The sequence below is a fragment of the Lithobates pipiens genome, unplaced genomic scaffold, assembly GCF_037356315.1.
Source record: "Lithobates pipiens isolate NorthernLeopardFrog02 unplaced genomic scaffold, aLitPip1_a1.2 Scaffold_13, whole genome shotgun sequence".
NCBI lineage: Eukaryota > Metazoa > Chordata > Amphibia > Anura > Ranidae > Lithobates > Lithobates pipiens.
Window position 1 is genome coordinate 219,402,241 of NW_027507718.1, and position 13,704 is coordinate 219,415,944.

Consider the following 13,704-nt stretch of genomic DNA (forward strand, 5'->3'; position numbering starts at 1 on the left):
TGTACGAATGATGTAAAGCACCTAATGTACTGCTCAAGAGTCTGGTTGGTCCTTTCTGTCTGCCCATTAGTTTGGGGATGATAGGCCGAGGACAGTGCCAGCTCAATTTTCAGGATCTCGCACAGGGCCCTCCAGAAGCGTGAGGTGAACTGCACTCCTCTGTCGGAGACTATATTCGCTGGAATCCCGTGTAGCCTCACAATCTCCTTAATGAACACGTGGGCAGTCTCCACAGCAGATGGGGTGCCTTTTAAGGGTGAGAAGTGGGCCATCTTGGATAGCCGGTCTACAACCACAAAAATAGTTGAACATCCCTCAGAACATGGAAGCTCGACAATAAAGTCCATACTAATCATTCTCCAGGGTCTGTCGGGTACAGGTAGGGGTTTCAGCAGTCCCCAAGCCCGGTTCCTGGGTGTCTTGTTCTGGATACAGACGGGGCAAGAGCTGATGTACTTTTCGCAAAAGTCCTTCAAATTGGGCCACCAGAACGTGCGTTGTACCAGATCAAGGGTCTTACGGACCCCAAAGTGGCCTGCCAGTGGGTGGTCATGAAGAAGGGACAGCACCTTAACTCGGACATTCTTGGGGACAAAAATTTGACTTCCCCTCCAGAACAAGCCATCTCTGGACATTAAGGTGATTCCGGGGGGTCTTGAGGAGTCAGAGGATGCTTCTCTGATCAGAGAGAGGAGGTCAGGCTGTAAAAGTAAAAAATTCCTGGCAGGTAAGATGGTGTCAGGAACAGATGAGTCCTTGGGATTGTCATACATCCGTGACAGCGCATCCGGTTTCACGTTCTTCGATCCGGGCCGGTACGTGATGTGAAAGGAGAAACGTGAAAAGAACAGGGCCCAGCGGGCTTGTCGGGGTCTCAGTCGCTTGGCAGACCGTAGATATTCTAAGTTCTTGTGGTCTGTGTATATTAGTACCGGGTGAGCAGCGCCCTCCAATAGGTATCTCCACTCCTCCAAGGCGGCCTTAATGGCGAGCAACTCTCGGTCGCCTACGTCGTAATTCTTCTCCGCGGGAGAGAGTTTCCTGGAAAAGAACCCCACGGGATGCATTAGGTCCTTGTTGCCTTGACGTTGGGAGATGACCGCTCCTACGGCCACTTCAGAGGCGTCTACCTCGAGGATGAAGGGTAGAGACGGGTCCGGATGGCTGAGAATTGGGGCGGACGTGAAGAGTTTTTTAAGTTTTTCGAAAGCACTCTGGGCCTCCTGAGTCCAGCAGAAGCGGAAGTTTTGTCTGGTCAGTTGCGTGATAGGCGCAATTATAGCTGAAAAGTCTCTTATAAACTTTCTATAAAAGTTCGCAAAACCGATGAAGCGTTGTACACCCTTCTTATCCAGAGGCGCTGGCCAATCTAGTACAGCAGATACCTTTTGGGGATCCATCCTGATGCCCGTTGGGGAGATCACTAGTCCCAGGAATCGGATGCTCTGTAACTCAAATTCGCTTTTCTCAGCCTTTGCGTAGAGTCGGTGCTGGCGAAGGCGGTCTAGGACCTTACGGACGTGTTCTCGATGCTGATCAAGAGAGTTGGAAAATATTAAAATGTCGTCCAGGTAGACAATCACGAACACGTCGAGGAAATCCTTAAACACGTCATTGATTAGGTGTTGAAATGTGGCCGGGGCGTTGCAGAGCCCAAAGGGCATCACTAAATATTCATAATGACCGAATCGGGTCCAGAAGGCTGTTTTCCATTCATGCCCGGCCTGGATGCGAACTAGGTTATACGCTCCCCTTAGATCCAACTTGGTGAATATTTTAGCGGATCTCAGTCTCTGGAAGAGTTCGGGTATCAAGGGTAAGGGGTAGCGGTTCTTAACCGTAATCTTGTTTAAGTCTCTATAGTCCACACATGGACGGAGGGACTGATCTTTTTTAGTGACAAAAAAGATTCCAGCTCCTGCTGGGGAAGTTGAAGGACGGATGAACCCCTTCTCCAGGTTCTCGTCCAAGTAGGTCTTCAGTGCCCCCTGCTCCTTTTCTGATAAAGGGAATATGCGTCCGAAAGGAATCTCGGCCCCAGGGAGTAGTTCGATCGGACAATCATAGGGACGATGAGGAGGTAGAGTGTCTGCTCCCTTTTTACTGAACACATCAATAAAGTCATGGTAGTGCTTGGGCACAGTCTGCAGTAGGTCTTGATCAGAGTCTACACATAAAAGGGTGGCAGAAGGCTTGGTGGAATCTGTTAGGCAGTGTTTCAAGCAATAGGAAGATGGGAATGTGACTTCTCTGGTAACCCAATTGATGTAGGGGTTGTGGGCTTGGAGCCAGGGTATGCCCAGAATGATCGGGAACATTGGAGAGGAGATGACATCCAACGTCAGGAATTCCTTGTGTTGAGAGGAGATAGTGACAGGTAGAGGAAGAGTCTCTTGAATTACCTTTCCAGAACTGATGCTAGACCCATCGGCCAGAAAAACTGAGAGTTCATGAGCCTTGCCTCGTAACGGGATGCCCTGTCGGCCCGCAAAGGTGGAGTCTATGAAGCAGCTGCATGCCCCGGAGTCAATGATAGCGTTGACTGTCACCGTCCTTCCTTGGAGCTGTAGTGAGAGAGGAACAGCAAGGTGGGTTGAATTGGCAGTCAATGCAGAGAGATTGGTAGAAGCAGAAGGTAGACACTTACTTATCTTGACAGGGCAATTAAAGACATAGTGACCCGAACCACCGCAGTAGAGGCAGAGATTCTGCTGCCGGCGACGTGCACGCTCTTCTGGAAGCAAAGCGGGGCGCAGTAGTCCTAGTTGCATGGGCTCGGAGGTGTCAGGAGCCGTACAGGGCGGAATAGGGCTGGACGGAGGTACATAGCGAGAAGCAGGCATTGGGGCTCTCGCTGTCATCCAGACTGGACGGGCTTGCTGAGCGGAGCGCTCTGATCTTCGCTCCCTGAGACGGCGATCAATCTGGATTGCCAAGGAGATCAGGGCCTCCAGGGTTTCTGGTATACCGACTCGAGCCAGTTCGTCCTTAAGTCCTTCGGATAACCCCATGCGAAATTGATGCCTTAAAGCCGCATCATTCCATTCCGTGTCTGCGCTCCAGCGTCGAAAGTCCGAGACATAATCCTCAGCCGGTCTGCGGCCCTGCTGGAGCGCAAACAGAGCAGATTCAGCCGTGGCAGTCCTTTGGGGGTCCTCGTAAAGCTGAGCCATGGCCTCAAAGAAGGATTGCAGAGAGAAGGTTGCGACTGAATCTCCTTCAAGTAAACGGTGGGCCCAGGTCTGCGGTTCTCCTTGTAGGAGGGAGATTACAAATCCTACCTTCGTGGCTTCCAGGGAAAAAGTCCGTGGTTGTAGGGCAAAATAGAGTTGACAGGCGTTCCGAAAAGCCCGAAATTTGGTTCGATCCCCAGAAAACCTTTCCGGAATGGGTACCCTTGGTTCAGGTGGAAGCATGACAACGGATGGTGAGGCGACGGGCTGTGCTGATAGGGAGGAAGGAGCAGGGGCCACGTGACCAGTATCTGTAAGGTCCTGGACCTGTCCTTCAAGCCTGGCATAGCTATCCTGAAGCGATTTTACCGCTTGGGTAAGGGCCGACAGGTGCGTGCAGATCTCCTTCATGGGAGAGGTCTCTCCTGCGGGCTCAGTCATGGCTGTTTCGTACTGTTAGAGTCCAGGTGTGGAGCCCGACTTGTAGGAGGAGACCTCTCTTACAGCGCTGGTTCAGAAGCCGCTGGAGTGGGAACAGCGGTCTCGAGAGCACAGTGGGTAGGAGGGCCTGCGGGATAGGGCCGCTGGAGCTGGTAGAAGAGCGGAGATCCCTCTGAAGGCTGAGTGGACTGCGGGTTGCTGGAAGCTGAGAAATGCAGGCAGTAGCTTCAGAAGCCGAAGATAGAACTGGCAGCAGGCTGGAGAAGAGTCAGACGGTCCGGGTCAGAAGGTAAGTAGACTGGTGGTAACGGAAGGCAGAAGAGGTGTCGGTAAGCAGGCAGAGGTCGGCAACGGAATCACAAGCAGAAGAGGTTTCGAGGTCAGGCAGGCCGGGTCGGGATTGGAGAAGGCAGAGAAGTCAAACAAGCCGGGTCGATAACGGTAGCAGGTAATCAGGTTCAGGATCAGGTATTCAAAGGTAATCGGGTTCAGGATCAGATATTCAGACACACGGAAGCTGAGACGAAACAGCGCCGTACCGGCGCATTTGAGGAACCTTTAAACGCTCAGTGGCGGGAAGGAGCGCACGCACGCCACGCACGACCACGTGAACGCGCGCGCGTACGAACGCCACTCGCGAACGTGCACACTAACGCGTAAACGAACGCGCACGCGAACGCGTACGCGAACGCGCAGAAAACACACACCGACGCCTGTGTGCACGCAGCTGTACCTGTCCATTGCTGGTAAGTTCCTGACAGGAACATTTCCCGTCTCCTCAATGGTACTAGAAAAGCGTGGATTCATCAATGTCCTTCCCAACTCAGTAATCAGGCACTTCCCAGAATGCCACTTGTCGGCCCTCCTCCGAAGAGTCCTCCCCCGGTAACTTCCGCGAGCTGTGGTGCCTCTCCAAGCCAAGAGCACATCCGGAATCCTCCGAGCAGGTTCCGAGACTCTGGAACAGATGAATCCCTACCCCAGACCAAGCAGTTCCATTGGGGGTCCTCTAACAGGAATATGTTGCGGGATGTTGAACACCCCGTGACCCAGACCCCTCACAGGGCTACCCCGGTCCTGGAACCAGAACAGACCACACGGGTCTCATGAACACCTCTCCCTGAACACGTGACCCACACCTCTTAAGTACCCCTTCCCAGACTCCTCAGCGGGCCCCGGCACTCCCACTGATTGGTTCCGAGAAGGCTGATACTTAAACATCCAACCAGGCCTGATTCTGGCCTGTCATGTGCACCTCACTGTTCACATGACCAGGCAGAACTTCCAAACGCAGCCTGGCCCTGGAAGCTGCTGGGCTTCTGTATAATATTCTGAGACACAGAGCAGTCTTGTCTTATGCTAGAGGGGGAATTTCCAGCCTGGATGGCTTGCTGCTACAGAGAGCTGACTGAGGGGCTGTCGTCTGAAGATTTATTCTAGTATCACAGGAAAAAGCTGTTGCATGGATGTTGGAGGCAACCAACTTCCCAAGGACATTTTGTGATTACAGACTGCTGTGAAAGATCTTAGAAACTTTTGGGCTGCTGCCACCCCTCTGGTGCGAGAGAGTCAGCTGTGTGTTCGTGTAAAGTGGACTGGTGTCACCTGGTGTCCTGAAGAGCTCAGTCTATCTAATTCTCTTTGAAGGGACTCTGCTCTAATTGTTCCAAAGTAGATGTTTTTGTGTTTTAACTGCTCCTACTACAAAGCCAAGTCCACAGTTTGCTTTTGCAAGGACTTTTGCTTCAGTTCTACAAAAGGTGTTGTGGAAATTTTATTATGTGTGTTTTATGGATTGTTGTCATCTGTCTCCCTGTGTCTGATTTAACCAAGGAGTGCTCTAGCAGACCAGCGGTAAAACCGTCAGTATAAAAACCTTCTCATGGGCTTGGAGACGTGTTCTGTGTGTGTGTGGCCGTTTGTCGGTTTTTAAGTATCAAGCGCAATACGCTGGGCTTCTTGCCTTCAAATGTCTATGCACATTAGAGAAGCGAATTCCGCATAACGAGAGAAGCATATTTTTATATCCCTGTGTGGCTACGCTATCCCTTTTGGATACATATCTGTAGGGATGAGCCGAACACCCCCCGGTTCGGTTCGCACCAGAACTTTCGAACGGACCCCAAATTCGTACGAACGTTAGAACCCCATTGAAGTCTATGGGACTCGAACGTTCGAAATTAAAAGTGCAAATTTTAACGGCTAATATGCAAGATACTGTCCTAAAAAGGGTTTGGGGACCTGGCTCCTGCCCCAGGGGACATGGGTCAATGCCTAAAATTTTTAAAAAAATGGCCGTTTTGGCGGGAGCACTGATTTTAATGACGATTAAAGTGAAAAAAAAAGTGAAATATTCCTTTAAATATGGTGCCTGGGGGGTGTCTGTAGTATGCCTGTGAAGTGCCACGTGTTTCCCGTGTTTAGAACAGTCCCTGCACAAAATGACATTAAACGGAAATAACACCATTTAAAACTGCTTGCGGTTATATCTGGTTCCTGCAATATGGTTGAAAATCATTGAGAAAAATGGCATGGGTAGCCCTCCCTGCCCATTACCAGCCCCTTTAGGTCTTGTACGCATATTAAGGGGAACCCCGTACCCATATTAAAAAAAGGAAATGCGTGTGGCCCCCAGGCCCTATATACTCAGAACAGCAGTATACAGGCGGTGCAAACAAGACAGGGACTGTGTAGGTTTGTTGTGTTAAGTTGAATCTGTTTGTAATTTTCAACTGGTACAATTTTAAAGTGTAGCTCCAGTCAAAAAAACTATTTTTAAGCTTTTTGGAAAACATAGGGAAGGGTTATCACCCCTGTATAATTTGTTTTGTCGTCCATCTTTTTTCATCTCACTTGCTGTTGTCTCCTTCCGTTTGCAAGTAGGAGATGTTTGTAAATTGGATGTTTGAAAGTAGGGGCCTGCCCTATATGCTCTGCAGAAATGGCGGAACAAGGTGTTGGTTTTGCCACAACATTGTAAGCCCTCAAAGTGACTCTTGGTGGGCGCTGGAGCACCCTGCTGTGAACGATTATATCAAGAATTGTAATTACATGCCATTGTTGAACAGTGGCAGAAAAATTGACCTTTGGTGGTTGTGGTGCTGGTGCCACAACACTATAAGTCCTCACCGTTACTCTGGGTGGGCACAGGAAGGGGCCCTCCTGTGAAATATTATATCAAGAATTGTAATTACATGTCCCTGTTAAACAGGGGCAGAAAAATTTGGCCTTAGGCACTGCTGCTGGTGCCACCACACTGCAACCTCTTCCATATACTCTAGTTTTATTGCAGGAATTAGCCCTGCTGCAAAGCATTGCATCAAAAATTGTACTTAAACGCCCCTATTAAACAGGGGCAGAAAAATTGGGCCTTAGGCACTGGTGCTGGTGCCACCACACTGCAACCTCTGCCATATACTCTAGTTTTATTGCAGGAATTAGCCCTGCTGCAAAGCATTGCATTAAAAATTGTAATTAAACGCCCCTGTTAAACAGGGGCAGAAAAATTGGGCCTTAGGCACTGGTGCTGGTGCCACCACACTGCAACCTCTGCCATATACTCTAGTTTTATTGCAGGAATTAGCCCTGCTGCAAAGCATTGCATCAAAAATTGTACTTAAACGCCCCTGTTAAACAGGGGCAGAAAAATTGGTCTGATGGCATCAACCAGAACCAGAAATTTTCTTCCAACATATCAGCGGAGGAGGAAGAGGATAGACAATCAACATAACAGGACAGTCACTCAGCATCAGCATAGGCAGTCTTGAAGGGATGTGATATTTCAAAAAAAATTATTCTGTTACATCAGCTTCAGGTGCTTGGTAGCTGTGGGTGATCCAAGACTGATTCATCTTGATGAAGGTCAGTCGATCAACTGATTCGGTGGACAGGCGCACCCTGTGATCGGTAACAAAGCCACCAGCAGCACTGAAGGTGCGTTCCGAAAGAACGCTGGATGCAGGACAGGCCAGTAGCTCAATTGCATACTGTGCAAGCTCTGGCCAGTGATCCATCCTCAAGACCCAGTAAGCCAGAGGATTTTCGGTGGGAAAGGTGTCCAAGTCTGACCTTGCCCCTAGGTATTCCTGCACCATGTAAATCAGACGCTGGCGATGGGTGCTGGAACCGATCATACCTTGGGGCTGCGGACTAAAAAATTGTCTGAAAGCATCAGTCAGACGGCCACCTTCTCCACCGCTCCTTCTGACCGATGCCTCAGCAACACGTTGTCCAGGACCAGGAGTTTGTAACCTCCCAGTCTCTGGGAACGCGTTGCACAGACCTTTCTGCAAGGCCTCCCGGAGATGTCTCATCCTCTGCTCCCTCTGCGATGGCAAGATAAGGTCGGCAACCTTACCCTTGTACCGTGGATCAAGGAGAGTGGCCAGCCAGTAATGGTCCCTCTCCTTGATCCGAAGAATACGAGGATCCTTCCGCAGGCTTTGCAGGATCAGGGAGGCCATGCAGCGTAGGTTAGCTGAGGCATTCGGTCCGGAGTCCTCTGGGTCACTAAGGACAACATGATCCGCAGCTACCTCCTCCCAGCCACGTACAAGTCCACGTGTTTCTTGGGACTGTAAATCATCCCTACAAGACTGCTGCTGCTGCTGCTGATGCTGATGCTGATGCTGAGTGCCAGCCTCCACCTCCATGCTGACACAATCATCCTCCTCCTCTTCCTCCTCCTCATCCTCTTCCTGTGTGATGGGTGGCACAGCAGGAACACTGTCTGGATAAAGGGGGCCTTGAGAGGCAAGGAAGTCCTCTTCTTCCTGCCTCTGTTCTGCCTCAAGTGCCCTGTCCATTATTCCACGCAGCGTATGCTCCAAGAGGTGGACAAGAGGTACAGTGTCACTGATGCATGCACTGTCACTGCTCACCATCCTTGTGGCCTCCTCAAACGGTGACAGGACAGTGCATGCATCCCTGATCATGCCCCACTGGCGTGGTGAGAAAAAACCAAGCTCCCCTGACCCTGTCCTGGTGCCGTAGTCGCACAGGTACTCATTGATGGCCCTCTGCTGCGTGTGCAGCCGCTGCAGCATGGCCAATGTTGAGTTCCATCTGGTGGGCATGTCACATATAAGGCGGTTCTTGGGCAGGTTCAACTCCTTTTGGAGCTCAGCCAGCCGAGCACAGGCATTAAATGATCAGTGGAAATGCACACAGACTTTCCTGGCCTGCTTCAGGACATCCTGTAAGCCGAGGTACCTGCCCAAGAACCGCTGCACCACCAGGTTAAGGACGTGAGCTACACAGGGCACATGGGTCAGTTGTCCCTGTCGGAGGGCGGAGAGGAGGTTGGTGCCATTGTCGCAAACCACCATTCCTGGCTTAAGCTGGCATGGCGTCAACCACCTCTCGGCCTGCCCCTGCAGAGCTGACAAAACATCCGCCCCAGTGTGGCTCCTGTCCCCCAAACAAACCAGCGCAAGCACGGCATGGCATTGTTTTGCCTGCGTACTTGCGTAGCCCCTGGAACGCCTACGGAGCACCGCTGGTTCTGAGGACAGAGCACTGGAAGAGGCCATGGAGGAAGAAGAAGAGGAGGGGGTGGAGGAGAGAGGTGTGTCACAACCAATAGTAGCATTTTGGAGGCGTGGTGGCGGAACAACCTCCAACACTACTGCACCTTGTCCTGCATCCTTCCCAGCTGCCAGAAGAGTGACCCAATGGGCCGTGAAAGACAGGTAACGTCCCTGTCCATGCCTGCTGGACCATGAGTCAGCGGTAATATGCACCTTACCGCTGACCGCCCTGTCCAGCGAGGCAAGGACATTGCCTTCCACATGCCGGTAGAGAGCCGGAATCGCCTTCCGTGAGAAAAAGTGGCGTTTGGGGACCTGCCACTGAGGAACCGCACATTGTACAAACTCACGGAAGGGGGCCGAGTCTACCAACTGAAAAGGCAGCAGTTGAAGTGCTAGCAATTTAGCCAAGCTAGCATTCAACCGCTGGGCATGTGGATGGCTGGGAGTGAACTTCTTCCGCCGGTCCAGCAGCTGGGGCAGGGACATTTGCCTGCTATAATCGGACGTGGGTGTACCGCTAGCAGAGTTACCGGAAGCACTTGGCTGTGACACACCTAATTCTACACCTTCATTCCTCTCAAAGCAGGTTTCAGAGAGGACTGAAGGTCTAGTGGGGTTGGAGATGCCAGCTGATGAGGAGCAAGGAGAGGTCTGCTCTGTTCTTTGGTGTGGGTCTTTGAGGTACGCTTGCCAACGAGCTGCATGGCAGGTCAACATATGTCTGGTCAAGCATGTGGTGCCCAAGCGGCTGATGTTTTGGCCACGTGAGATACGCTTGAGACATATGTTGCAAATAGCAGCGGTGCGATCTGATGCACTCGTCTCAAAAAAGGCCCACACCAAAGAACTTTTAGAATAACGCGCAGAGGCAGCGCTCTGCACAGGCGGAGCTCTGCGGTGTGATTCAGTCGGTGTGCTGCCCCTAAGCTGGCCCCCGGAGGGCATCCTGCCTCGTTGGACATGTGCCTCCTCCTCCTCCTCCTCCTCCCATCTTCCAGGCACCCACGTGGAGTCAGTGCCCTCATCATCCCCTCCCTCTTCATCGCTGTAGCAAACCTGGCAGTATGCTGCAGCTTGTGGAACATGACTGCCAGATTGCTGTCCTTCTTGAGCATCCCCTCTCTCTGCGCTCACGCTACTGCCTTCCTCTAGCTGAGTGTCATCATCATAGCCCACAAAACACTGGGCATCCTCCTGGAGCATGTACCCAACACTGTGCTCAAAGAGTTCAGGAGACTCCTCAGGAGGACGTGGTGGGTCTAGGGAAGGAGTCACTGATGATGACATTGAGAGGAGGGAAGACGATGCATTGGCAGCTGCTTTGCTAGTACCCTGAGACTGGGTGAGAGAGTATGAGGAGGATGAAGAGGGCTTGGTCATCCAATCTACCAAGTCGTTGGCATGTTGCGGTTCAACATGTCCAGCTGCCGAAAAGAAGGACAAGCGTGTCCCATGGCCACGTGCTGATGACAATGCACCGCGTCCACGACCAGCACTGTTGTCTCTAGACACAGAGCCTGCTTGCCCTCTTTTATCGGCTCGCGCCTGTCTGCCTCTCCTTGCTGGTCTTCCAGACATGGTAATGGCCTGAAGGGAGTTGGGTAAAAAAGCAGTTGGGTATTGTATATTGTGCTAGAGGCACACAACACCCACTAACTCCTGCAGATGCCTTTATTATAGAACACCAGAGATAAAGGGGTATATACAGATGTATACTGTGCTGTGCTGGAGGCACACACAACTTCCAATAACTCCTGCAGATGGCAAGTGGGCTCAAATAGAGAACAGCTATGTAGGTGGATATAGCGGTATGTACTGGGTACAGAGCACGCAGACAGCACGCACTATCTCCTAACACTACTGGGTACAGAGCACGCAGACAGCACGCACTAACACTACTGACTGCAAGCTCTATTATAAAAGATAGATCACTAGCTATATAGGTGAGGTGAATATAGTGGTGTATACTGCGGTCAGGGCGCGCAGACAATAACCAGAGAACACCAGAGATAACGGGGTATATACAGATGTATACTGTGCTGTGCTGGAGGCACACACAACTTCCAATAACTCCTGCAGATGGCAAGTGGTCTCAAATAGAGAACAGCTATGTAGGTGGATATAGCGGTATGTACTGGGTACAGAGCACGCAGACAGCACCCACTATCTCCTAACACTACTGACTGCAAGCTCTATTATAAAAGATAGATCACTAGCTATATAGGTGAGGTGAATATAGCGGTGTATACTGCGGTCAGGGCACGCAGACAATAACCACTACACAACAGCAAGATCGAAAATCGGCCGAAAACTATCGGTGTGTACTGTGTTGAAGGTACACAGAACACCCACTGCTTCAGACGCCAACACACTACACGAGGCCGCTGCGCTGGCGGCCTTTTATAGTGTGGGGCGTGCACTACACAGCCTGAGCTATGATTGGCCACAGGCATCCTGCCTGTGGCCAATCATGGCTCTCCTCGCTGCTGGCGCTGCGATTGGCCAAGCATGCGGGGTCACAGTGCATGCTTGGCCAATCATGAGCCAGCAATGCACTGCGCCATCGCAGTACATTGTGGGCCGTGAGCGCCACACGAATTTGACGCGAACGGACCAAAATGTTCGGACTTCGCCGAACGGACGAACAGCCAATGTTCGAGTCGAACGTACGTTCGACTCGAACACGAAGCTCATCCCTACATATCTGATTGAATAGGAGGGCATTGATATACTTGTACCATATATTGACAACACCAGTGGCAATGTCCCCACAGATCTTCTCAAGCCTGTAAGAAAATGTAGAGTGATCTTACTAGATACTGGTTACTCTGAGCAGTATTAAGTGGGCTCCATGCTGACTATGATGGAGGGTGTGGATGGCAGGGAGCAGTGTACATGACTCATGTGGATGAGACATGTGCACTTCTCCCTCCCACTCCTGTGGATGCCCTCCCCATTAGTGTCATTTCCTGTGTAGTGTAATTTCCTGTGATGTCATTTCATGTGTTATAATTGTGTATGAAGGAAGCGATTGGCTGTTGGGGCTAGGACTTCCTGTTTGTCACTTCCTTTGTGTGTGTGAATAAAAGCCAAGAGTCTCTGCCCAGGAGAGGCAGATGAAGGAACAATGGAGCTAAGATAGTGATTATGTCTGTTTACTGGGGAAATGCGGGAGACATGGGTTGTTTAATCACTTGCCTACAAGGCACTAACACCCCCTTCCTGCCCAAGCCATTTTTCAGCTTTTAGCGCTATCGCACTTTGAATGACAATTGCGCGGTCATGCTACACAGTACCGAAACAAATGTTTTATCATTTTCTTCACACAAGTAGAGCTTTCTTTTGGTGATATTTAATCACTGCTGGATTTTTTATTTTTTACAAAAAAAGACCAAAAAGTTTGGAGAAAAAAAGTTTTTTTACTTTTTTTCTGTTAGTAAAGTTTGTAACTAAGTAATTTTTCGCCTTCATTGATGTGCGCTGATGAGGCGGTATCGTTGGGCACTGATAGGCTGAACTGGTGGGAATTGATGAGGTGGCACTTATGGCCACTGATGAGGGGGCACTTATGGGTACTGATGAGGTGGCACTGATGAGGAGGCACTAATATGCCTCACTTATGGGCACTGATATGTGGCACTAATGAGCACTGATAGGTGGCACTGATTGCCACTGTTAGGTGGCACTGATGGGCATTAATAGGCGGCACTGGTGGGCACTAGGGATGGGTTTTATGTTCGAGTTGAACATGAGTTCGACTCGAACATTGGCTGTTCACCCGTTCACCGAATAGCAAACAATTTGGGGTGTTCCGCAGCTTTTCGAATTTGTCCCAGAACACCCTTTAAATGTCTATGGGAGAAATCAAAAGTGCTAATTTGAAAGGTTAATATGCAAGTTATTGTCATAAAAAGTGTTTGGAGACCTGAGTCCAGCCCCAGGGGACATGCATCAATGCAAACAAAAGTTTTAAAAACTTCAGTTTTTTCGGGAGCAGTGATTTTAATAATACTTAAAGTTAAATAATAAAAGTGTAATATTCCTTTAAATTTCATACCTGAAGGTGTCTATAGTATGCCTGTAAAGTGGAGCATTTTTCCCATGTTTAGAACAATACCACAGCAAAATGACATTTCTAAAGGAAAAAAAGTAATTTAAAACTACTCGCGGCTATAAAGAATTGTTGGTCCGGCAATACACATAAAAGTTCATTGATAAAAACGGCATTGGATTTCTCCACAGCGGAACCCCGAACCAAAATTAAAAAAAAAAATGCGTGGGTTCCCTCTAAATTCCATAGCAGGCCCTTCAGGTCTGGTATGGATTTTAAGGGGAACCCCGTACCAAAATTTTAAAAAAATACGTAAACGGGTGACCCCGCCCCCCTTTGACAACACAGTGAAAGCCATAGGGAAGTCCCCATGCGTCAGAGGGGGTATGGTCACCGGGTAGACCCGCCCTCCGTTATATAAGAACTGTCACCTCAACAGAAGAGTCCCACAGCGGAAGACTCCCACTGAGGCGGATCTTGCAGAGGACGAAGCGGAGAAGAAGATGCC